This window comes from Symphalangus syndactylus, chromosome 20 (assembly GCF_028878055.3).
Source record: "Symphalangus syndactylus isolate Jambi chromosome 20, NHGRI_mSymSyn1-v2.1_pri, whole genome shotgun sequence".
Lineage (NCBI taxonomy): Eukaryota > Metazoa > Chordata > Mammalia > Primates > Hylobatidae > Symphalangus > Symphalangus syndactylus.
In genome coordinates, this window is record NC_072442.2 from 5,649,821 (window position 1) to 5,676,524 (window position 26,704).

Here is a 26,704-nt window from a genome sequence, read left to right on the forward strand (position 1 = left end):
TGTAGTTTTTATTTGTAGACATTCTTTTTCCCAATATAGGCCTCTTAGCGCTCAGAATGTCCAATTGCAGTTTCTAAAGAAAGAGTGTTTCAGAACGGCTCAATCAAAAGTAAGGTTCAACTCTGTTAGTTGAATGCACAGAACAGAAAGAAGTTTCATACAATGCTTCTGTGTAGTTTATATTTGAACATATTCTTTTTTCCACTATTACCCACTTAGCGCTACGAATGTCCAGTTGCATTTTCTACAGACAGAGTGTTTCAAAACTGCTCAATCAAAAGTATGGTTTAACTCTGTTAGCTGAATGCTCAGATCAGAAAGAAGTTTCACAGAATGCTTCTGTGTAGTTTATATTTGAATATATTCCTTTTTCCACTACTACGCTCTTAGCGCTCCAAATGTCCAGTTGCATTTTCTACAGAAAGAGTGTTCAGATCTGCTCAATCAAAAGTATGGTTTAACTCTGTTAGCTGAATGCACAGATCAGAAAGAAGTTTCACCGAATGATTCTGTGTAGTTTATATTTGAAGACATTCCTTTTTCCACTATTACCCTCTTAGCGCTCCGAATCTCCACTTGCATTTTCTACAAAAAGAGTGTTTCATAACTGCTCAATCAAAAATATGTTTTAACTCTGTTAACTGAATTTACAGATCAGAAATAAGTTTCACAGAATGAATCTGTGTAGTTTTTATTTGAAGATATTCTTTTTCCCAATGTAGGCCTCTTAGCGCTTAGCATGTCCAATTGCAGTTTCTACAGAAAGAGTGTTTCAGAACGGCTCAATCAAAAGTAAGGTTCAACTCTGTTAGTTGAATGCACAGAACAGAAAGAATTTTCACAGAATGCTACTGTGTAGTTTATATTTGAATATATTCCTTTTTCCACTATTACCCTCTTAGCGCTCCGAATGTCCACTTGCATTTTCTACAGAAAGAGTTTTCAGAACTGCGCAATCAAAAGTATGGTTTAACTCTGTTAGCCTAATGAACATATCAGAAATAAGTTTCACACAATGCTTCTGTGTAGTTTTTATTTGAAGATATTATTTTTCCCAATAGAGGCCTCTTAGCGCTCAGAATGTCCAATTGCAGTTTCTACAGAAAGAGTGTTTCAGAAAGGCTCAATCAAAAGTAAGGTTCAACTCTGTTAGTTGAATGCACAGAACAGAAAGAAGTTTCATACAATGCTTCTGTGTAGTTTATATTTGAACATATTCTTTTTTCCACTATTACCCACTTAGCGCTACGAATGTCCAGTTGCATTTTCTACAGACAGAGTGTTTCAAAACTGCTCAATCAAAAGTATGGTTTAACTCTGTTAGCTGAATGCTCAGATCAGAAAGAAGTTTCACAGAATGCTTCTGTGTAGTTTATATTTGAATATATTCCTTTTTCCACTACTACTCTCTTAGCGCTCCAAATGTCCAGTTGCATTTTCTACAGAAAGAGTGTTCAGATCTGCTCAATCAAAAGTATGGTTTAACTCTGTTAGATGAATGCACAGATCAGAAAGAAGTTTCACAGAATGATTCTGTGTAGTTTATATTTGGAGACATTCCTTTTTCCACTATTACCCTCTTAGCGCTCCGAATCTCCACTTGCATTTTCTACAGAAAGAGTGTTTCAGAACGGCTCAATCAAAACTAAGGTTCAACTCTTTTAGTTGAACAAACAGAACAGAAAGAAGTTTCACACAATTCTTCTGTGTAGTTTTTATTTGTAGACATTCTTTTTCCTAATATAGGCCTCTTAGCGCTCAGAATGTCCAATTGCAGTTTCTACAAAAGAGTGTTTCAGATCGGCTCAATCAAAAGTAAGGTTCAACTCTGTTAGTTGAATGCACAGAACAGAAAGAAGTTTCATACAATGCTTCTGTGTAGTTTATATTTGAACATATTCTTTTTTCCACTATTACCCACTTAGCGCTACGAATGTCCAGTTGCATTTTCTACAGACAGAGTGTTTCAAAACTGCTCAATCAAAAGTATGGTTTAACTCTGTTAGCTGAATGCTCAGATCAGAAAGAAGTTTCACAGAATGCTTCTGTGTAGTTTATATTTGAATATATTCCTTTTTCCACTACTACGCTCTTAGCGCTCGAAATGTCCAGTTGCATTTTCTACAGAAAGAGTGTTCAGATCTGCTCAATCAAAATTATGGTTTAACTCTGTTAGCTGAATGCACAGATCAGAAAGAAGTTTCACCGAATGATTCTGTGTAGTTTATATTTGAAGACATTCCTTTTTCCACTATTAACCTCTTAGCGCTCCGAATCTCCACTTGCATTTTCTACAAAAAGAGTGTTTCATAACTGCTCAATGAAAAATATGTTTTATCTCTGTTAACTGAATTTACAGATCAGAAATAAGTTTCACAGAATGCGTCTGTGTAGTTTTTATTTGAAGATATTCTTTTTCCCAATGTAGGCCTCTTAGCGCTTAGCATGTCCAATTGCAGTTTCTACAGAAAGAGTGTTTCAGAACGGCTCAATCAAAAGTATGGTTCAACTCTGTTAGTTGAATGCACAGAACAGAAAGAATTTTCACAGAATGCTACTGTGTAGTTTATATTTGAATATATTCCTTTTTCCACTATTACCCTCTTAGCGCTCCGAATGTCCACTTGCATTTTCTACAGAAAGAGTGTTCAGAACTGCGCAATCAAAAGTATGGTTTAACTCTGTTAGCTTAATGAACATATCAGAAATAAGTTTCACACAATGCTTCTGTGTAGTTTTTATTTGAAGATATTATTTTTCCCAATATAGGCCTCTTAGCGCTCAGAATGTCCAATTGCAGTTTCTACAGAAAGAGTGTTTCAGAAAGGCTCAATCAAAAGTAAGGTTCAACTCTGTTAGTTGAATGCACAGAACAGAAAGAAGTTTCATACAATGCTTCTGTGTAGTTTATATTTGAACATATTCTTTTTTCCACTATTACCCACTTAGCGCTACGAATGTCCAGTTGCATTTTCTACAGACAGAGTATTTCAAAACTGCTCAATCAAAAGTATGGTTTAACTCTGTTAGCTGAATGCTCAGATCAGAAAGAAGTTTCACAGAATGCTTCTGTGTAGTTTATATTTGAATATATTCCTTTTTCCACTAGTACTCTCTTAGCGCTCCAAATGACCAGTTGCATTTTCTACAGAAAGAGAGTTCAGATCTGCTCAATCAAAAGTGTGGTTTAACTCTGTTAGCTGAATGCACAGATCAGAAAGAAGTTTCACAGAATTATTCTGTGTAGTTTATATTTGGAGACATTCCTTTTTACACTATTACCCTCTTAGCGCTACGAATCTCCACTTGCATTTTCTACAGAAAGAGTGTTTCAGAACGGCTCAATCAAAACTAAGGTTCAACTCTTTTAGTTGAACAAACAGAACAGAAAGAAGTTTCACACAATTCTTCTGTGTAGTTTTTATTTGTAGACATTCTTTTTCCCAATATAGGCCTCTTAGCGCTCAGAATGTCCAATTGCAGTTTCTACAGAAAGAGTGCTTCAGAACGGCTCAATCAAAAGTAAGGTTCAACTCTGTTAGTTGAATGCACAGAACAGAAAGAAGTTTCATACAATGCTTCTGTGTAGTTTATATTTGAACATATTCTTTTTTCCACTATTACACACTTAGCGCTACGAATGTGCAGTTGCATTTTCTACAGACAGAGTGTTTCAAAACTGCTCAATCAAAAGTATGGTTTAACTCTGTTAGCTGAATGCTCAGATCAGAAAGAAGTTTCACATAATGCTTCTGTGTAGTTTATATTTGAATATATTCCTTTTTCCACTACTACGCTCTTAGCGCTCCAAATGTCCAGTTGCATTTTCTACAGAAAGAGTGTTCAGATCTGCTCAATCAAAAGTATGGTTTAATTCTGTTAGCTGAATGCACAGATCAGAAAGAAGTTTCACCGAATGATACTGTGTAGTTTATATTTGAAGACATTCCTTTTTCCACTATTACCCTCTTAGCGCTCTGAATCTCCACTTGCATTTTATACAAAAAGAGTGTTTCATAACTGCTCAATGAAAAATATGTTTTATCTCTGTTAACTGAATTTACAGATAAGAAATAAGTTTCACAGAATGCATCTGTGTAGTTTTTATTTGAAGATATTCTTTTTCCCAAAGTAGGCCTCTTAGCGCTTAGCATGTCCAATTGCAGTTTCTACAGAAAGAGTGTTTCAGAACGGCTCAATCAAAAGTAAGGTTCAAATCTGTTAGTTGAATGCACAGAACAGAAAGAATTTTCACAGAATGCTACTGTGTAGTTTATATTTGAATATATTCCTTTTTCCACTATTACCCTCTTAGCGCTCCGAATGTCCACTTGCATTTTCTACAGAAAGAGTGTTCAGAACTGCGCAATCAAAAGTATGGTTTAACTCTGTTAGCTTAATGAACATATCAGAAATAATTTTCACACAATGCTTCTGTGTAGTTTTTATTTGAAGATATTATTTTTCCCAATATAGGCCTCTTAGCGCTCAGAATGTCCAATTGCAGTTTCTACAGAAAGAGTGTTTCAGAAAGGCTCAATCAAAAGTAAGGTTCAACTCTGTTAGTTGAATTCACAGAACAGAAAGAAGTTTCATACACTGCTTCTGTGTAGTTTATATTTGAACATATTCTTTTTTCCACAATTACCCACTTAGCGCTACGAATGTCCAGTTGCATTTTCTACAGACAGAGTGTTTCAAAACTGCTCAATCAAAAGTATGGTTTAACTCTGTTAGCTGAATGCTCAGATCAGAAAGAAGTTTCACAGAATGCTTCTGTGTAGTTTATATTTGAATATATTCCTTTTTCCACTACTACTCTCTTAGCGCTCCAAATGTCCAGTTGCATTTTCTACAGAAAGAGAGTTCAGATCTGCTCAATCAAAAGTATGGTTTAACTCTGTTAGCTGAATGCACAGATCAGAAAGAAGTTTCACCGAATGATTCTGTGTAGTTTATATTAGGAGACATTCCTTTTTCCACTATTACCCTCTTAGCGCTCCGAATCTCCACTTGCATTTTCTACAGAAAGAGTGTTTCAGAACGGCTCAATCAAAACTAAGGTTCAACTCTTTTAGTTGAACAAACAGAACAGAAAGAAGTTTCACACAATTCTTCTGTGTAGTTTTTATTTGTAGACATTCTTTTTCCCAATATAGGCCTCTTAGCGCTCAGAATGTCCAATTGCAGTTTCTACAGAAAGAGTGTTTCAGAAAGGCTCAATCAAAAGTAAGGTTCAACTCTGTTAGTTGAATTCACAGAACAGAAAGAAGTTTCATACACTGCTTCTGTGTAGTTTATATTTGAACATATTCTTTTTTCCACTATTACCCACTTAGCGCTACGAATGTCCAGTTGCATTTTCTACAGACAGAGTGTTTCAAAACTGCTCAATCAAAAGTATGGTTTAACTCTGTTAGCTGAATGCTCAGATCAGAAAGAAGTTTCACAGAATGCTTCTGTGTAGTTTATATTTGAATATATTCCTTTTTCCACTACTACTCTCTTAGCGCTCCAAATGTCCAGTTGCATTTTCTACAGAAAGAGTGTTCCGATCTGCTCAATCAAAAGTATGGTTTAACTCTGTTAGCTGAATGCACAGATCAGAAAGAAGTTTCACAGAATGATTCTGTGTAGTTTATATTTGGAGACATTCCTTTTTCCACTATTACCCTCTTAGCGCTCCGAATCTCCACTTGCATTTTCTACAGAAAGTGTGTTTCAGAACGGCTCAATCAAAACTAAGTTTCAACTCTTTTAGTTGAACAAACCGAACAGAAAGAAGTTTCACACAATTCTTCTGTGTAGTTTTTATTTGTAGACATTCTTTTTCCCAATATAGGCCTCTTAGCGCTCAGAATGTCCAATTGCAGTTTCTACAGAAAGAGTGTTTCAGAACGCCTCAATCAAAAGTAAGGTTCAACTCTGTTAGTTGAATGCACAGAACAGAAAGAAGTTTCATACAATGCTTCTGTGTAGTTTATATTTGAACATATTCTTTTTTCCACTATTACCCACTTAGCGCTACGAATGTCCAGTTGCATTTTCTACAGACAGAGTGTTTCAAAACTGCTCAATCAAAAGTATGGTTTAACTCTGTTAGCTGAATGCTCAGATCAGAAAGAAGTTTCACAGAATGACTCTCGGTAGTTTATATTTGAATATATTCCTTTTTCCACTACTACGCCCTTAGCGCTCCAAATGTCCAGTTGCATTTTCTACAGAAAGAGTGTTCAGATCTGCTCAATCAAAAGTATGGTTTAACTCTGTTAGCTGAATGCACGGATCAGAAAGAAGTTTCACCGAATGATTCTGTGTAGTTTATATTTGAAGACATTCCTTTTTCCACTATTACCCTCTTAGCACTCCCAATCTCAACTTGCATTTTCTACAAAAAGAGTGTTTCATAACTGCTCAATGAAAAATATGTTTTATCTCTGTTAACTGAATTTACAGATCAGAAATAAGTTTCACAGAATGCATCTGTGTAGTTTTTATTTGAAGATATAGTTTTTCCCAATGTAGGCCTCTTAGCGCTTAGCATGTCCAATTGCAGTTTCTACAGAAAGAGTGTTTCAGAACGGCTCAATCAAAAGTAAGGTTCAACTCTGTTAGTTGAATGCACAGAACAGAAAGAATTTTCACAGAATGCTACTGTGTAGTTTATATTTGAATATATTCCTTTTTCCACTATTACCCTCTTAGCGCTCCGAATCTCCATTGCATTTTCTACAGAAAGAGTGTTTCAGAACGGCTCAATCAAAACTAAGGTTCAACTCATTTAGTTGAACAAACAGAACAGAAAGAAGTTTCACACAATTCTTCTGTGTAGTTTATATTTGAATATATTCCTTTTTCCACTATTACCCTCTTAGCGCTCCGAATGTCCACTTGCATTTCTACAGAAAGAGTGTTCAGAACTGCGCAATCAAAAGTATGGTTTAACTCTGTTAGCTTAATGAACATATCAGAAATAAGTTTCACACAATGCTTCTGTGTAGTTTTTATTTGAAGATATTATTTTTCCCAATATAGGCCTCTAAGCGCTCAGAATGTCCAATTGCAGTTTCTATAGAAAGAGCGTTTCAGAAAGGCTCAATCAAAAGTAAGGTTCAACTCTGTTAGTTGAATGCACAGAACAGAAAGAAGTTTCATACAATGCTTCTGTGTAGTTTATATTTGAACATATTCTTTTTTCCACTATTACCCACTAAGCGCTACGAATGTCCAGTTGCATTTTCTACAGACAGAGTGTTTCAAAACTGCTCAATCAAAAGTATGGTTTAACTCTGTTAGCTGAATGCTCAGATCAGAAAGAAGTTTCACAGAATGCTTCTGTGAAGTTTATATTTGAATATATTCCTTTTTCCACTACTACGCTCTTAGCGCTCCAAATGTCCAGTTGCATTTTCTACAGAAAGAGTGTTCAGATCTGCTCAATCAAAAGTATGGTTTAACTCTGTTAGCTGAATGCACAGATCAGAAAGAAGTTTCACCGAATGATTCTGTGTAGTTTATATTTGAAGACATTCCTTTTTCCACTATTACCCTCTTAGCGCTCCGAATCTCCACTTGCATTTTCTACAAAAAGAGTGTTTCATAACTGCTCAATCAAAAATATGTTTTATCTCTGTTAACTGAATTTACAGATCAGAAATAAGTTTCACAGAATGCATCTGTGTAGTTTTTATTTGAAGATATTCTTTTTCCCAGTGTAGGCCTCTTAGCGCTTAGCATGTCCAATTGCAGTTTCTAGAGAAAGAGTGTTTCAGAACGGCTCAATCAAAAGTAAGGTTCAACTCTGTTAGTTGAATGCACAGAACAGAAGGAATTTTCACAGAATGCTACTGTGTAGTTTATATTTGAATATATTCCTTTTTCCACTATTACCCTCTTAGCGCTCCGAATGTCCACTTGCATTTTCTACAGAAAGAGTGTTCAGAACTGCGCAAACAAAAGTATGGTTTAACTCTGTTAGCTTAATGAACATATCAGAAATAAGTTTCACACAATGCTTCTGTGTAGTTTTTATTTGAAGATATTATTTTTCCCAATATAGGCCTCTTAGCGCTCGGAATGTCCAATTGCAGTTTCTACAGAAAGAGTGTTTCAGAAAGGCTCAATCAAAAGTAAGGTTCAACTCTGTTAGTTGAATGCACAGAACAGAAAGAAGTTTCATACACTGCTTCTGTGTAGTTTATATTTGAACATATTCTTTTTTCCACAATTACCCACTTAGCGCTACGAATGTCCAGTTGCATTTTCTACAGACAGAGTGTTTCAAAACTGCTCAATCAAAACTATGGTTTAACTCTGTTAGCTGAATGCTCAGATCAGAAAGAAATTTCACAGAATGCTTCTGTGTAGTTTATATTTGAATATATTCCTTTTTCCACTACTACTCTCTCAGCGCTCCAAATGTCCAGTTGCATTTTCTACAGAAAGAGAGTTCAGATCTGCTCAATCAAAAGTATGGTTTAACTCTGTTAGCTGAATGCACAGATCAGAATAAAGTTTCACAGAATGATTCTGTGTAGTTTATATTTGGAGACATTCCTTTTTCCACTATTACCCACTTAGCGCTCCGAATCTCCACTTGCATTTTCTACAGAAAGAGTGTTTCAGAACGGCTCAATCAAAACTAAGGTTCAACTCTTTTAGTTGAACAAACAGAACAGAAAGATGTTTCACACAATTCTTCTGTGTAGTTTTTATTTGTAGACATTCTTTTTCCCAATATAGGCCTCTTAGCGCTCAGAATGTCCAATTGCAGTTTCTACAGAAAGAGTGTTTCAGAACGGCTCAATCAAAAGTAAGGTTCAACTCTGTTAGTTGAATGCACAGAACAGAAAGAAGTTTCATACAATGCTTCTGTGTAGTTTATATTTGAACATATTCTTTTTTCCACTATTACCCACTTAGCGCTACGAATGTCCAGTTGCATTTTCTACAGACAGAGTGTTTCAAAACTGCTCAATCAAAAGTATGGTTTAACTCTGTTAGCTGAATGCTCAGATCAGAAAGAAGTTTCACAGAATGCTTCTGTGTAGTTTATATTTGAATATATTCCTTTTTCCACTACTACGCTCTTAGCGCTCCAAATGTCCAGTTGCATTTTCTACAGAAAGAGTGTTCAGATCTGCTCAATCAAAAGTATGGTTTAACTCTGTTAGCTGAATGCACAGATCAGAAAGAAGTTTCACCGAATGATTCTGTGTAGTTTATATTTGAAGACATTCCTTTTTCCACTATTACCCCCTTAGCGCTCCGAATCTCCACTTGCATTTTCTACAAAAAGAGTGTTTCATAACTGCTCAATCAAAAATATGTTTTATCTCTGTTAACTGAATTTACAGATCAGAAATAAGTTTCATAGAATGAATATGTGTAGTTTTTATTTGAAGATATTTTTTTCCCAATGTAGGCCTCTTAGCGCTTAGCATGTCCAATTGCAGTTTCTACAGAAAGAGTGTTTCAGAACGGCTCAATCAAAAGTAAGGTTCAACTCTGTTAGTTGAATGCACAGAACAGAAAGAATTTTCACAGAATGCTACTGTGTAGTTTCTATTTGAATATATTCCTTTTTCCACTATTACCCTCTTAGCGCTCCGAATGTCCACTTGCATTTTCTACAGAAAGAGTGTTCAGAACTGCGCAATCAAAAGTATGGTTTAACTCTGTTAGCTTAATGAACATATCAGAAATAAGTTTCACACAATGCTTCTGTGTAGTTTTTATTTGAAGATATTATTTTTCCCAATATAGGCCTCTTAGCGCTCAGAATGTCCAATTGCAGTTTCTACAGAAAGAGCGTTTCAGAAAGGCTCAATCAAATGTAAGGTTCAACTCTGTTAGTTGAATGCACAGAACAGAAATAAGTTTCATACAATGCTTCTGTGTAGTTTATATTTGAACATATTCTTTTTTCCACTATTACCCACTTAGCGCTACGAATGTCCAGTTGCATTTTCTACAGACAGAGTGTTTCAAAACTGCTCAATCAAAAGTATGGTTTAACTCTGTTAGCTGAATGCTCAGATCAGAAAGAAGTTTCACAGAATGCTTCTGTGTAGTTTATATTTGAATATATTCCTTTTTCCACTAGTACTCTCTTAGCGCTCCAAATGTCCAGTTGCATTTTCTACAGAAAGAGAGTTCAGATCTGCTCAATCAAAGGTATGGTTTAACTCTGTTAGCTGAATGCACAGATCAGAAAGAAATTTCACATAATGATTCTGTGTAGTTTATATTTGGAGACATTCCTTTTTCCACTATTACCCTCTTAGCGCTCCGAATCTCCACTTGCATTTTCTACAAAAAGAGTGTTTCATAACTACTCAATCAAAAATATGTTTTATCTCTGTTAACTGAATTTACAGATCAGAAATAAGTTTCACAGAATGCATCTGTGTAGTTTTTATTTGAAGATATTCTTTTTCCCAATGTAGGCCTCTTAGCGCTTAGCATGTCCAATTGCAGTTTCTACAGAAAGAGTGTTTCAGAACGGCTCAATCAAAAGTAAGGTTCAACTCTGTTAGTTGAATGCACAGAACAGAAAGAATTTTCACAGAATGCTACTGTGTAGTTTATATTTGAATATATTCCTTTTTCCACTATTACCCTCTTAGCGCTCCGAATCTCCATTGCATTTTCTACAGAAAGAGTGTTTCAGAACGGCTCAATCAAAACTAAGGTTCAACTCATTTAGTTGAACAAACAGAACAGAAAGAAGTTTCACACAATTCTTCTGTGTAGTTTTTATTTGTAGACATTCTTTTTCCCAATCTAGGCCTCTTAGCGCTCATAATGTCCAATTGCAGTTTCTACAGAAAGAGTGTTTCAGAACGGCTCAATCAAAAGTAAGGTTCAACTCTGTTAGTTGAATGCACAGAACAGAAAGAAGTTTCATACAATGCTTCTGTGTAGTTTATATTTGAACATATTCTTTTTTCCACTATTACCCACTTAGCGCTACGAATGTCCAGTTGCATTTTCTACAGACAGAGTGTTTCAAAACTGCTCAATCAAAAGTATGGTTTAACTCTGTTAGCTGAATGCTCAGATCAGAAAGAAGTTTCACAGAATGCTTCTGTGTAGTTTATATTTGAATATATTCCTTTTTCCACTACTACGCTCTTAGCGCTCCAAATGTCCAGTTGCATTTTCTACAGAAAGAGTGTTCAGATCTGCTCAATCAAAAGTATGGTTTAACTCTGTTAGCTGAATGCACAGATCAGAAAGAAGTTTCACCGAATGATTCTGTGTAGTTTATATTTGAAGACATTCCTTTTTCCACTATTACCCTCTTAGCGCTCCGAATCTCCACTTGCATTTTCTACAAAAAGAGTGTTTCATAACTGCTCAATCAAAAATATGTTTTATCTCTGTTAACTGAATTTACAGATCAGAAATAAGTTTCACAGAATGCATCTGTGTAGTTTTTATTTGAAAATATTCTTTTTCCCAATGTAGGCCTCTTAGCGCTTAGCATGTCCAATTGCAGTTTCTACAGAATGAGTGTTTCAGAACGGCTCAATCAAAAGTAAGGTTCAACTCTGTTAGTTGAATGCACAGAACAGAAAGAATTTTCACAGAATGCTACTGTGTAGTTTATATTTGAATATATTCCTTTTTCCACTATTACCCTCTTAGCGCTCCGAATCTCCATTGCATTTTCTACAGAAAGAGTGTTTCACAACGGCTCAATCAAAACTAAGGTTCAACTCATTTAGTTGAACAAACAGAACAGAAAGAAGTTTCACACAATTCTTCTGTGTAGTTTTTATTTGTAGACATTCTTTTTCCCAATCTAGGCCTCTTAGCGCTCATAATGTCCAATTGCAGTTTCTACAGAAAGAGTGTTTCAGAACGGCTCAATCAAAAGTAAGGTTCAACTCTGTTAGTTGAATGCACAGAACAGAAAGAAGTTTCATACAATGCTTCTGTGTAGTTTATATTTGAACATATTCTTTTTTCCACTATTACCCACTTAGCGCTACGAATGTCCAGTTGCATTTTCTACAGACAGAGTGTTTCAAAACTGCTCAATCAAAAGTATGGTTTAACTCTGTTAGCTGAATGCTCAGATCAGAAAGAAGTTTCACAGAATGCTTCTGTGTAGTTTATATTTGAATATATTCCTTTTTCCACTACTACGCTCTTAGCGCTCCAAATGTCCAGTTGCATTTTCTACAGAAAGAGTGTTCAGATCTGCTCAATCAAAAGTATGGTTTAACTCTGTTAGCTGAATGCACAGATCAGAAAGAAGTTTCACCGAATGATTCTGTGTAGTTTATATTTGAAGACATTCCTTTTTCCACTATTACCCTCTTAGCGCTCCGAATCTCCACTTGCATTTTCTACAAAAAGAGTGTTTCATAACTGCTCAATCAAAAATATGTTTTATCTCTGTTAACTGAATTTACAGATCAGAAATAAGTTTCACAGAATGCATCTGTGTAGTTTTTATTTGAAGATATTCTTTTTCCCAGTGTAGGCCTCTTAGCGCTTAGCATGTCCAATTGCAGTTTCTAGAGAAAGAGTGTTTCAGAACGGCTCAATCAAAAGTAAGGTTCAACTCTGTTAGTTGAATGCACAGAACAGAAAGAATTTTCACAGAATGCTACTGTGTAGTTTACATTTGAATATATTCCTTTTTCCACTATTACCCTCTTAGCGCTCCGAATGTCCACTTGCATTTTCTACAGAAAGAGTGTTCAGAACTGCGCAAACAAAAGTATGGTTTAACTCTGTTAGCTTAATGAACATATCAGAAATAAGTTTCACACAATGCTTCTGTGTAGTTTTTATTTGAAGATATTATTTTTCCCAATATAGGCCTCTTAGCGCTCAGAATGTCCAATTGCAGTTTCTACAGAAAGAGTGTTTCAGAAAGGCTCAATCAAAAGTAAGGTTCAACTCTGTTAGTTGAATGCACAGAACAGAAAGAAGTTTCATACACTGCTTCTGTGTAGTTTATATTTGAACATATTCTTTTTTCCACAATTACCCACTTAGCGCTACGAATGTCCAGTTGCATTTTCTACAGACAGAGTGTTTCAAAACTGCTCAATCAAAACTATGGTTTAACTCTGTTAGCTGAATGCTCAGATCAGAAAGAAATTTCACAGAATGCTTCTGTGTAGTTTATATTTGAATATATTCCTTTTTCCACTACTACTCTCTCAGCGCTCCAAATGTCCAGTTGCATTTTCTACAGAAAGAGAGTTCAGATCTGCTCAATCAAAAGTATGGTTTAACTCTGTTAGCTGAATGCACAGATCAGAATAAAGTTTCACAGAATGATTCTGTGTAGTTTATATTTGGAGACATTCCTTTTTCCACTATTACCCTCTTAGCGCTCCGAATCTCCACTTGCATTTTCTACAGAAAGAGTGTTTCAGAACGGTCAATCAAAACTAAGGTTCAACTCTTTTAGTTGAACAAACAGAAGAGAAAGAAGTTTCACACAATTCTTCTGTGTAGTTTTTATTTGTAAACATTCTTTTTCCCAATATAGGCCTCTTAGCGCTCAGAATGTCCAATTGCAGTTTCTACAGAAAGAGTGTTTCAGAACGGCTCAATCAAAAGTAAGGTTCAACTCTGTTAGTTGAATGCACAGAACAGAAAGAAGTTTCATACAATGCTTCTGTGTAGTTTATATTTGAACATATTCTTTTTTCCACTATTACCCACTTAGCGCTACGAATGTCCAGTTGCATTTTCTACAGACAGAGTGTTTCAAAACTGCTCAATCAAAAGTATGGTTTAACTCTGTTAGCTGAATGCTCAGATCAGAAAGAAGTTTCACAGAATGCTTCTGTGTAGTTTATATTTGAATATATTCCTTTTTCCACTACTACGCTCTTAGCGCTCCAAATGTCCAGTTGCATTTTCTACAGAAAGAGTGTTCAGATCTGCTCAATCAAAAGTATGGTTTAACTCTGTTAGCTGAATGCACAGATCAGAAAGAAGTTTCACCGAATGATTCTGTGTAGTTTATATTTGAAGACATTCCTTTTTCCACTATTACCCTCTTAGCGCTCCGAATCTCCACTTGCATTTTCTACAAAAAGAGTGTTTCATAACTGCTCAATCAAAAATATGTTTTATCTCTGTTAACTGAATTTACAGATCAGAAATAAGTTTCACAGAATGCATCTGTGTAGTTTTTATTTGAAGATATTCTTTTTCCCAATGTAGGCCTCTTAGCGCTTAGCATGTCCAATTGCAGTTTCTACAGAAAGAGTGTTTCAGAACGGCTCAATCAAAAGTAAGGTTCAACTCTGTTAGTTGAATGCACAGAACAGAAAGAATTTTCACAGAATGCTACTGTGTAGTTTATATTTGAATATATTCCTTTTTCCACTATTACCCTCTTAGCGCTCCGAATGTCCACTTGCATTTTCTACAGAAAGAGTGTTCAGAACTGCGCAATCAAAAGTATGGTTTAACTCTGTTAGCTTAATGAACATATCAGAAATAAGTTTCACACAATGCTTCTGTGTAGTTTTTATTTGAAGATATTATTTTTCCCAATAGAGGCCTCTTAGCGCTCAGAATGTCCAATTGCAGTTTCTACAGAAAGAGCGTTTCAGAAAGGCTCAATCAAATGTAAGGTTCAACTCTGTTAGTTGAATGCACAGAACAGAAATAAGTTTCATACAATGCTTCTGTGTAGTTTATATTTGAACATATTCTTTTTTCCACTATTACCCACTTAGCGCTACGAATGTCCAGTTGCATTTTCTACAGACAGAGTGTTTCAAAACTGCTCAATCAAAAGTATGGTTTAAATCTGTTAGCTGAATGCTCAGATCAGAAAGAAGTTTCACAGAATGCTTCTGTGTAGTTTATATTTGAATATATTCCCTTTTCCACTACTACTCTCTTAGCGCTCCAAATGTCCAGTTGCATTTTCTACAGAAAGAGTGTTCAGATCTGCTCAATAAAAAGTATGGTTTAACTCTGTTAGCTGAATGCACAGATCAGAAAGAAGTTTCACAGAATGATTCTGTGTAGTTTATATTTTGAGACATTCCTTTTTCCACTATTACCCTCTTAGCGCTCCGAATCTCCACTTGCATTTTCTACAAAAAGAGTGTTTCATAACTGCTCAATCAAAAATATGTTTTATCTCTGTTAACTGAATTTACAGATCAGAAATAAGTTTCACAGAATGCATCTGTGTAGTTTTTATTTGAAGATATTCTTTTTCCCAGTGTAGGCCTCTTAGCGCTTAGCATGTCCAATTGCAGTTTCTAGAGAAAGAGTGTTTCAGAACGGCTCAATCAAAAGTAAGGTTCAACTCTGTTAGTTGAATGCACAGAACAGAAAGAATTTTCACAGAATGCTACTGTGTAGTTTACATTTGAATATATTCCTTTTTCCACTATTACCCTCTTAGCGCTCCGAATGTCCACTTGCATTTTCTACAGAAAGAGTGTTCAGAACTGCGCAAACAAAAGTATGGTTTAACTCTGTTAGCTTAATGAACATATCAGAAATAAGTTTCACACAATGCTTCTGTGTAGTTTTTATTTGAAGATATTATTTTTCCCAATATAGGCCTCTTAGCGCTCAGAATGTCCAATTGCAGTTTCTACAGAAAGAGTGTTTCAGAAAGGCTCAATCAAAAGTAAGGTTCAACTCTGTTAGTTGAATGCACAGAACAGAAAGAAGTTTCATACACTGCTTCTGTGTAGTTTATATTTGAACATATTCTTTTTTCCACAATTACCCACTTAGCGCTACGAATGTCCAGTTGCATTTTCTACAGACAGAGTGTTTCAAAACTGCTCAATCAAAACTATGGTTTAACTCTGTTAGCTGAATGCTCAGATCAGAAAGAAATTTCACAGAATGCTTCTGTGTAGTTTATATTTGAATATATTCCTTTTTCCACTACTACTCTCTCAGCGCTCCAAATGTCCAGTTGCATTTTCTACAGAAAGAGAGTTCAGATCTGCTCAATCAAAAGTATGGTTTAACTCTGTTAGCTGAATGCACAGATCAGAATAAAGTTTCACAGAATGATTCTGTGTAGTTTATATTTGGAGACATTCCTTTTTCCACTATTACCCTCTTAGCGCTCCGAATCTCCACTTGCATTTTCTACAGAAAGAGTGTTTCAGAACGGCTCAATCAAAACTAAGGTTCAACTCTTTTAGTTGAACAAACAGAACAGAAAGAAGTTTCACACAATTCTTCTGTGTAGTTTTTATTTGTAAACATTCTTTTTCCCAATATAGGCCTCTTAGCGCTCAGAATGTCCAATTGCAGTTTCTACAGAAAGAGTGTTTCAGAACGGCTCAATCAAAAGTAACGTTCAACTCTGTTAGTTGAATGCACAGAACAGAAAGAAGTTTCATACAATGCTTCTGTGTAGTTTATATTTGAACATATTCTTTTTTCCACTATTACCCACTTAGCGCTACGGATGTCCAGTTGCATTTTCTACAGACAGAGTGTTTCAAAACTGCTCAATCAAAAGTATGGTTTAACTCTGTTAGCTGAATGCTCAGATCAGAAAGAAGTTTCACAGAATGCTTCTGTGTAGTTTATATTTGAATATATTCCTTTTTCCACTACTACGCTCTTAGCGCTCCAAATGTCCAGTTGCATTTTCTACAGAAAGAGTGTTCAGTTCTGCTCAATCAAAAGTATGGTTTAACTCTGTTAGCTGAATGCACAGATCAGAAAGAAGTTTCACCGAATGATTCTGTGTAGTTTATATTTGAAGACATTCCTTTTTCCACTATTACCCTCTTAGCGCTCCGAATCTCCACTTGCATTTTCTACAAAAAGACTGTTTCATAACTGCTCAATCAAAAATATGTTTTATCTCTGTTAACTGAATTTACAGATCAGAAATAAGTTTCACAGAATGCATCTGTGTAGTTTTTATTTGAAGATATTCTTTTTCCCAATGTAGGCCTCTTAGCGCTTAGCATGTCCAATTGCAGTTTCTACAGAAAGAGTGTTTCAGAACGGCTCAATCAAAAGTAAGGTTCAACTCTGTTAGTTGAATGCACAGAACAGAAAGAATTTTCACAGAATGCTACTGTGTAGTTTATATTTGAATATATTCCTTTTTCCACTATTACCCTCTTAGCGCTCCGAATGTCCACTTGCATTTTCTACAGAAAGAGTGTTCAGAACTGCGCAATCAAAAGTATGGTTTAACTCTGTTAGCTTAATGAACATATCAGAAATAAGTTTCACACAATGCTTCTGTGTAGTTTTTATTTGAAGATATTTTTTTTCCCAATATAGGCCTCTTAGCGCTCAGAATGTCCAATTGCAGTTTCTACAGAAAGAGTGTTTCAGAAAGGCTCAATCAAAAGTAAGGTTCAACTCTGTTAGTTGAATGCACAGAACAGAAAGAAGTTTCATACAATGCTTCTGTGTAGTTTATATTTGAACATATTTTTTTTTCCACTATTACCCACTTAGCGCTACGAATGTCCAGTTGCATTTTCTACAGACAGAGTGTTTCAAAACTGCTCAATCAAAAGTATGGTTTAACTCTGTTAGCTGAATGCTCAGATCAGAAAGAAGTTTCACAGAATGCTTCTGTGTACTTTATATTTGAATATATTCCTTTTTCCACTACTACCCTCTTAGCGCTCCAAATGTCCAGTTGCATTTTCTACAGAAAGAGTGTTCAGATCTGCTCAATCAAAAGTATGGTTTAACCCTGTTAGCTGAATGCACAGATCAGAAAGAAGTTTCACCGAATGATTCTGTGTAGTTTATATTTGAAGACATTCCTTTTTCCACTATTACCCTCTTAGCGCTCCGAATCTGCACTTGCATTTTCTACAAAAAGAGTGTTTCATAACTGCTCAATCAAAAATATGTTTTATCTCTGTTAACTGAATTTACAGATCAGAAATAAGTTTCACAGAATGCATCTGTGTAGTTTTTATTTGAAGATATTCTTTTTCCCAATGTAGGCCTCTTAGCGCTTAGCATGTCCAATTGCAGTTTCTAGAGAAAGAGTGTTTCAGAACGGCTCAATCAAAAGTAAGGTTCAACTCTGTTAGTTGAATGCACAGAACAGAAAGAATTTTCACAGAATGCTACTGTGTAGTTTATATTTGAATATATTCCTTTTTCCACTATTACCCTCTTAGCGCTCCGAATGTCCACTTGCATTTTCTACAGAAAGAGTGTTCAGAACTGCGCAATCAAAAGTATGGTTTAACTCTGTTAGCTTAATGAACATATCAGAAATAAGTTTCACACAATGCTTCTGTGTAGTTTTTATTTGAAGATATTATTTTTCCCAATATAGGCCTCTTAGCGCTCAGAATGTCCAATTGCACTTTCTACAGAAAGAGTGTTTCAGAAAGGCTCAATCAAAAGTAAGGTTCAACTCTGTTAGTTGAATGCACAGAACAGAAAGAAGTTTCATACAATGCTTCTGTGTAGTTTATATTTGAACATATTCTTTTCTCCACTATTACCCACTTAGCGCTACGAATGTCCAGTTGCATTTTCTACAGACAGAGTGTTTCAAAACTGCTCAATCAAAAGTATGGTTTAACTCTGTTAGCTGAATGCTCAGATCAGAAAGAAGTTTCACAGAATGCTTCTGTGTAGTTTATATTTGAATATATTCCTTTTTCCACTACTACTCTCTTAGCGCTCAAAATGTCCAGTTGCATTTTCTACAGAAAGAGTGTTCAGATCTGCTCAATCAAAAGTATGGTTTAACTCTGTTAGCTGAATGCACAGATCAGAAAGAAGTTTCACAGAATGATTCTGTGTAGTTTATATTTGGAGACATTCCTTTTTCCACTATTACCCTCTTAGCGCTCCGAATCTCCACTTGCATTTTCTACAGAAAGAGTGTTTCAGAACGGCTCAATCAAAACTAAGTTTCAACTCTTTTAGTTGAACAAACAGAACAGAAAGAAGTTTCACACAATTCTTCTGTGTAGTTTTTATTTGTAGACATTCTTTTTCCCAATATAGGCCTCTTAGCGCTCAGAATGTCCAATTGCAGTTTCTACAGAAAGAGTGTTTCAGAACGGCTCAATCAAAAGTAAGGTTCAACTCTGTTAGTTGAATGCACAGAACAGAAAGAAGTTTCATACAATGCTTCTGTGTAGTTTATATTTGAACATATTCTTTTTTCCACTATTACCCACTTAGCGCTACGAATGTCCAGTTGCATTTTCTACAGACAGAGTGTTTCAAAACTGCTCAATCAAAAGTATGGTTTAACTCTGTTAGCTGAATGCTCAGATCAGAAAGAAGTTTCACAGAATGCTTCTGTGTAGTTTATATTTGAATATATTCCTTTTTCCACTACTACGCTCTTAGTGCTCCAAATGTCCAGTTGCATTTTCTACAGAAAGAGTGTTCAGATCTGCTCAATCAAAAGTATGGTTTAACTCTGTTAGCTGAATGCACAGATCAGAAAGAAGTTTTACCGAATGATTCTGTGTAGTTTATATTTGAAGACATTCCTTTTTCCACTATTACCCTCTTTGCGCTCCGAATCTCCACTTGCATTTTCTACAAAAAGAGTGTTTCATAACTGCTCAATCAAAAATATGTTTTATCTCTGTTAACTGAATTTACAGATCAGAAATAAGTTTCACAGAATGCATCTGTGTAGTTTTTATTTGAAGATATTCTTTTTCCCAATGTAGGCCTCTTAGCGCTTAGCATGTCCAATTGCAGTTTCTACAGAAAGAGTGTTTCAGAACGGCTCAATCAAAAGTAAGGTTCAACTCTGTTAGTTGAATGCACAGAACAGAAAGAATTTTCACAGAATTCTACTGTGTAGTTTATATTTGAATATATTCCTTTTTCCACTACTACTCTCTCAGCGCTCCAAATGTCCAGTTGCATTTTCTACAGAAAGAGAGTTCAGATCTGCTCAATCAAAAGTATGGTTTAACTCTGTTAGCTGAATGCACAGATCAGAATAAAGTTTCACAGAATGATTCTGTGTAGTTTATATTTGGAGACATTCCTTTTTCCACTATTACCCTCTTAGCGCTCCGAATCTCCACTTGCATTTTCTACAGAAAGAGTGTTTCAGAACGGTCAATCAAAACTAAGGTTCAACTCTTTTAGTTGAACAAACAGAAGAGAAAGAAGTTTCACACAATTCTTCTGTGTAGTTTTTATTTGTAAACATTCTTTTTCCCAATATAGGCCTCTTAGCGCTCAGAATGTCCAATTGCAGTTTCTACAGAAAGAGTGTTTCAGAACGGCTCAATCAAAAGTAAGGTTCAACTCTGTTAGTTGAATGCACAGAACAGAAAGAAGTTACATACAATGCTTCTGTGTAGTTTATATTTGAACATATTCTTTTTTCCACTATTACCCACTTAGCGCTACGAATGTCCAGTTGCATTTTCTACAGACAGAGTGTTTCAAAACTGCTCAATCAAAAGTATGGTTTAACTCTGTTAGCTGAATGCTCAGATCAGAAAGAAGTTTCACAGAATGCTTCTGTGTAGTTTATATTTGAATATATTCCTTTTTCCACTACTACGCTCTTAGCGCTCCAAATGTCCAGTTGCATTTTCTACAGAAAGAGTGTTCAGATCTGCTCAATCAAAAGTATGGTTTAACTCTGTTAGCTGAATGCACAGATCAGAAAGAAGTTTCACCGAATGATTCTGTGTAGTTTATATTTGAAGACATTCCTTTTTCCACTATTACCCTCTTAGCGCTCCGAATCTCCACTTGCATTTTCTACAAAAAGAGTGTTTCATAACTGCTCAATCAAAAATATGTTTTATCTCTGTTAACTGAATTTACAGATCAGAAATAAGTTTCACAGAATGCATCTGTGTAGTTTTTATTTGAAGATATTCTTTTTCCCAATGTAGGCCTCTTAGCGCTTAGCATGTCCAATTGCAGTTTCTACAGAAAGAGTGTTTCAGAACGGCTCAATCAAAAGTAAGGTTCAACTCTGTTAGTTGAATGCACAGAACAGAAAGAATTTTCACAGAATGCTACTGTGTAGTTTACATTTGAATATATTCCTTTTTCCACTATTACCCTCTTAGCGCTCCGAATGTCCACTTGCATTTTCTACAGAAAGAGTGTTCAGAACTGCGCAAACAAAAGTATGGTTTAACTCTGTTAGCTTAATGAACATATCAGAAATAAGTTTCACACAATGCTTCTGTGTAGTTTTTATTTGAAGATATTATTTTTCCCAATATAGGCCTCTTAGCGCTCAGAATGTCCAATTGCAGTTTCTACAGAAAGAGTGTTTCAGAAAGGCTCAATCAAAAGTAAGGTTCAACTCTGTTAGTTGAATGCACAGAACAGAAAGAAGTTTCATACACTGCTTCTGTGTAGTTTATATTTGAACATATTCTTTTTTCCACAATTACCCACTTAGCGCTACGAATGTCCAGTTGCATTTTCTACAGACAGAGTGTTTCAAAACTGCTCAATCAAAACTATGGTTTAACTCTGTTAGCTGAATGCTCAGATCAGAAAGAAATTTCACAGAATGCTTCTGTGTAGTTTATATTTGAATATATTCCTTTTTCCACTACTACTCTCTCAGCGCTCCAAATGTCCAGTTGCATTTTCTACAGAAAGAGAGTTCAGATCTGCTCAATCAAAAGTATGGTTTAACTCTGTTAGCTGAATGCACAGATCAGAATAAAGTTTCACAGAATGATTCTGTGTAGTTTATATTTGGAGACATTCCTTTTTCCACTATTACCCTCTTAGCGCTCCGAATCTCCACTTGCATTTTCTACAGAAAGAGTGTTTCAGAACGGCTCAATCAAAACTAAGGTTCAACTCTTTTAGTTGAACAAACAGAACAGAAAGAAGTTTCACACAATTCTTCTGTGTAGTTTTTATTTGTAAACATTCTTTTTCCCAATATAGGCCTCTTAGCGCTCAGAATGTCCAATTGCAGTTTCTACAGAAAGAGTGTTTCAGAACGGCTCAATCAAAAGTAACGTTCAACTCTGTTAGTTGAATGCACAGAACAGAAAGAAGTTTCATACAATGCTTCTGTGTAGTTTATATTTGAACATATTCTTTTTTCCACTATTACCCACTTAGCGCTACGGATGTCCAGTTGCATTTTCTACAGACAGAGTGTTTCAAAACTGCTCAATCAAAAGTATGGTTTAACTCTGTTAGCTGAATGCTCAGATCAGAAAGAAGTTTCACAGAATGCTTCTGTGTAGTTTATATTTGAATATATTCCTTTTTCCACTACTACGCTCTTAGCGCTCCAAATGTCCAGTTGCATTTTCTACAGAAAGAGTGTTCAGTTCTGCTCAATCAAAAGTATGGTTTAACTCTGTTAGCTGAATGCACAGATCAGAAAGAAGTTTCACCGAATGATTCTGTGTAGTTTATATTTGAAGACATTCCTTTTTCCACTATTACCCTCTTAGCGCTCCGAATCTCCACTTGCATTTTCTACAAAAAGAGTGTTTCATAACTGCTCAATCAAAAATATGTTTTATCTCTGTTAACTGAATTTACAGATCAGAAATAAGTTTCACAGAATGCATCTGTGTAGTTTTTATTTGAAGATATTCTTTTTCCCAATGTAGGCCTCTTAGCGCTTAGCATGTCCAATTGCAGTTTCTACAGAAAGAGTGTTTCAGAACGGCTCAATCAAAAGTAAGGTTCAACTCTGTTAGTTGAATGCACAGAACAGAAAGAATTTTCACAGAATGCTACTGTGTAGTTTATATTTGAATATATTCCTTTTTCCACTATTACCCTCTTAGCGCTCCGAATGTCCACTTGCATTTTCTACAGAAAGAGTGTTCAGAACTGCGCAATCAAAAGTATGGTTTAACTCTGTTAGCTTAATGAACATATCAGAAATAAGTTTCACACAATGCTTCTGTGTAGTTTTTATTTGAAGATATTATTTTTCCCAATAGAGGCCTCTTAGCGCTCAGAATGTCCAATTGCAGTTTCTACAGAAAGAGCGTTTCAGAAAGGCTCAATCAAATGTAAGGTTCAACTCTGTTAGTTGAATGCACAGAACAGAAATAAGTTTCATACAATGCTTCTGTGTAGTTTATATTTGAACATATTCTTTTTTCCACTATTACCCACTTAGCGCTACGAATGTCCAGTTGCATTTTCTACAGACAGAGTGTTTCAAAACTGCTCAATCAAAAGTATGGTTTAAATCTGTTAGCTGAATGCTCAGATCAGAAAGAAGTTTCACAGAATGCTTCTGTGTAGTTTATATTTGAATATATTCCCTTTTCCACTACTACTCTCTTAGCGCTCCAAATGTCCAGTTGCATTTTCTACAGAAAGAGTGTTCAGATCTGCTCAATAAAAAGTATGGTTTAACTCTGTTAGCTGAATGCACAGATCAGAAAGAAGTTTCACAGAATGATTCTGTGTAGTTTATATTTTGAGACATTCCTTTTTCCACTATTACCCTCTTAGCGCTCCGAATCTCCACTTGCATTTTCTACAAAAAGAGTGTTTCATAACTGCTCAATCAAAAATATGTTTTATCTCTGTTAACTGAATTTACAGATCAGAAATAAGTTTCACAGAATGCATCTGTGTAGTTTTTATTTGAAGATATTCTTTTTCCCAGTGTAGGCCTCTTAGCGCTTAGCATGTCCAATTGCAGTTTCTAGAGAAAGAGTGTTTCAGAACGGCTCAATCAAAAGTAAGGTTCAACTCTGTTAGTTGAATGCACAGAACAGAAAGAATTTTCACAGAATGCTACTGTGTAGTTTACATTTGAATATATTCCTTTTTCCACTATTACCCTCTTAGCGCTCCGAATGTCCACTTGCATTTTCTACAGAAAGAGTGTTCAGAACTGCGCAAACAAAAGTATGGTTTAACTCTGTTAGCTTAATGAACATATCAGAAATAAGTTTCACACAATGCTTCTGTGTAGTTTTTATTTGAAGATATTATTTTTCCCAATATAGGCCTCTTAGCGCTCAGAATGTCCAATTGCAGTTTCTACAGAAAGAGTGTTTCAGAAAGGCTCAATCAAAAGTAAGGTTCAACTCTGTTAGTTGAATGCACAGAACAGAAAGAAGTTTCATACACTGCTTCTGTGTAGTTTATATTTGAACATATTCTTTTTTCCACAATTACCCACTTAGCGCTACGAATGTCCAGTTGCATTTTCTACAGACAGAGTGTTTCAAAACTGCTCAATCAAAACTATGGTTTAACTCTGTTAGCTGAATGCTCAGATCAGAAAGAAATTTCACAGAATGCTTCTGTGTAGTTTATATTTGAATATATTCCTTTTTCCACTACTACTCTCTCAGCGCTCCAAATGTCCAGTTGCATTTTCTACAGAAAGAGAGTTCAGATCTGCTCAATCAAAAGTATGGTTTAACTCTGTTAGCTGAATGCACAGATCAGAATAAAGTTTCACAGAATGATTCTGTGTAGTTTATATTTGGAGACATTCCTTTTTCCACTATTACCCTCTTAGCGCTCCGAATCTCCACTTGCATTTTCTACAGAAAGAGTGTTTCAGAACGGCTCAATCAAAACTAAGGTTCAACTCTTTTAGTTGAACAAACAGAACAGAAAGAAGTTTCACACAATTCTTCTGTGTAGTTTTTATTTGTAAACATTCTTTTTCCCAATATAGGCCTCTTAGCGCTCAGAATGTCCAATTGCAGTTTCTACAGAAAGAGTGTTTCAGAACGGCTCAATCAAAAGTAACGTTCAACTCTGTTAGTTGAATGCACAGAACAGAAAGAAGTTTCATACAATGCTTCTGTGTAGTTTATATTTGAACATATTCTTTTTTCCACTATTACCCACTTAGCGCTACGGATGTCCAGTTGCATTTTCTACAGACAGAGTGTTTCAAAACTGCTCAATCAAAAGTATGGTTTAACTCTGTTAGCTGAATGCTCAGATCAGAAAGAAGTTTCACAGAATGCTTCTGTGTAGTTTATATTTGAATATATTCCTTTTTCCACTACTACGCTCTTAGCGCTCCAAATGTCCAGTTGCATTTTCTACAGAAAGAGTGTTCAGTTCTGCTCAATCAAAAGTATGGTTTAACTCTGTTAGCTGAATGCACAGATCAGAAAGAAGTTTCACCGAATGATTCTGTGTAGTTTATATTTGAAGACATTCCTTTTTCCACTATTACCCTCTTAGCGCTCCGAATCTCCACTTGCATTTTCTACAAAAAGACTGTTTCATAACTGCTCAATCAAAAATATGTTTTATCTCTGTTAACTGAATTTACAGATCAGAAATAAGTTTCACAGAATGCATCTGTGTAGTTTTTATTTGAAGATATTCTTTTTCCCAATGTAGGCCTCTTAGCGCTTAGCATGTCCAATTGCAGTTTCTACAGAAAGAGTGTTTCAGAACGGCTCAATCAAAAGTAAGGTTCAACTCTGTTAGTTGAATGCACAGAACAGAAAGAATTTTCACAGAATGCTACTGTGTAGTTTATATTTGAATATATTCCTTTTTCCACTATTACCCTCTTAGCGCTCCGAATGTCCACTTGCATTTTCTACAGAAAGAGTGTTCAGAACTGCGCAATCAAAAGTATGGTTTAACTCTGTTAGCTTAATGAACATATCAGAAATAAGTTTCACACAATGCTTCTGTGTAGTTTTTATTTGAAGATATTTTTTTTCCCAATATAGGCCTCTTAGCGCTCAGAATGTCCAATTGCAGTTTCTACAGAAAGAGTGTTTCAGAAAGGCTCAATCAAAAGTAAGGTTCAACTCTGTTAGTTGAATGCACAGAACAGAAAGAAGTTTCATACAATGCTTCTGTGTAGTTTATATTTGAACATATTTTTTTTTCCACTATTACCCACTTAGCGCTACGAATGTCCAGTTGCATTTTCTACAGACAGAGTGTTTCAAAACTGCTCAATCAAAAGTATGGTTTAACTCTGTTAGCTGAATGCTCAGATCAGAAAGAAGTTTCACAGAATGCTTCTGTGTACTTTATATTTGAATATATTCCTTTTTCCACTACTACCCTCTTAGCGCTCCAAATGTCCAGTTGCATTTTCTACAGAAAGAGTGTTCAGATCTGCTCAATCAAAAGTATGGTTTAACCCTGTTAGCTGAATGCACAGATCAGAAAGAAGTTTCACCGAATGATTCTGTGTAGTTTATATTTGAAGACATTCCTTTTTCCACTATTACCCTCTTAGCGCTCCGAATCTGCACTTGCATTTTCTACAAAAAGAGTGTTTCATAACTGCTCAATCAAAAATATGTTTTATCTCTGTTAACTGAATTTACAGATCAGAAATAAGTTTCACAGAATGCATCTGTGTAGTTTTTATTTGAAGATATTCTTTTTCCCAATGTAGGCCTCTTAGCGCTTAGCATGTCCAATTGCAGTTTCTAGAGAAAGAGTGTTTCAGAACGGCTCAATCAAAAGTAAGGTTCAACTCTGTTAGTTGAATGCACAGAACAGAAAGAATTTTCACAGAATGCTACTGTGTAGTTTATATTTGAATATATTCCTTTTTCCACTATTACCCTCTTAGCGCTCCGAATGTCCACTTGCATTTTCTACAGAAAGAGTGTTCAGAACTGCGCAATCAAAAGTATGGTTTAACTCTGTTAGCTTAATGAACATATCAGAAATAAGTTTCACACAATGCTTCTGTGTAGTTTTTATTTGAAGATATTATTTTTCCCAATATAGGCCTCTTAGCGCTCAGAATGTCCAATTGCACTTTCTACAGAAA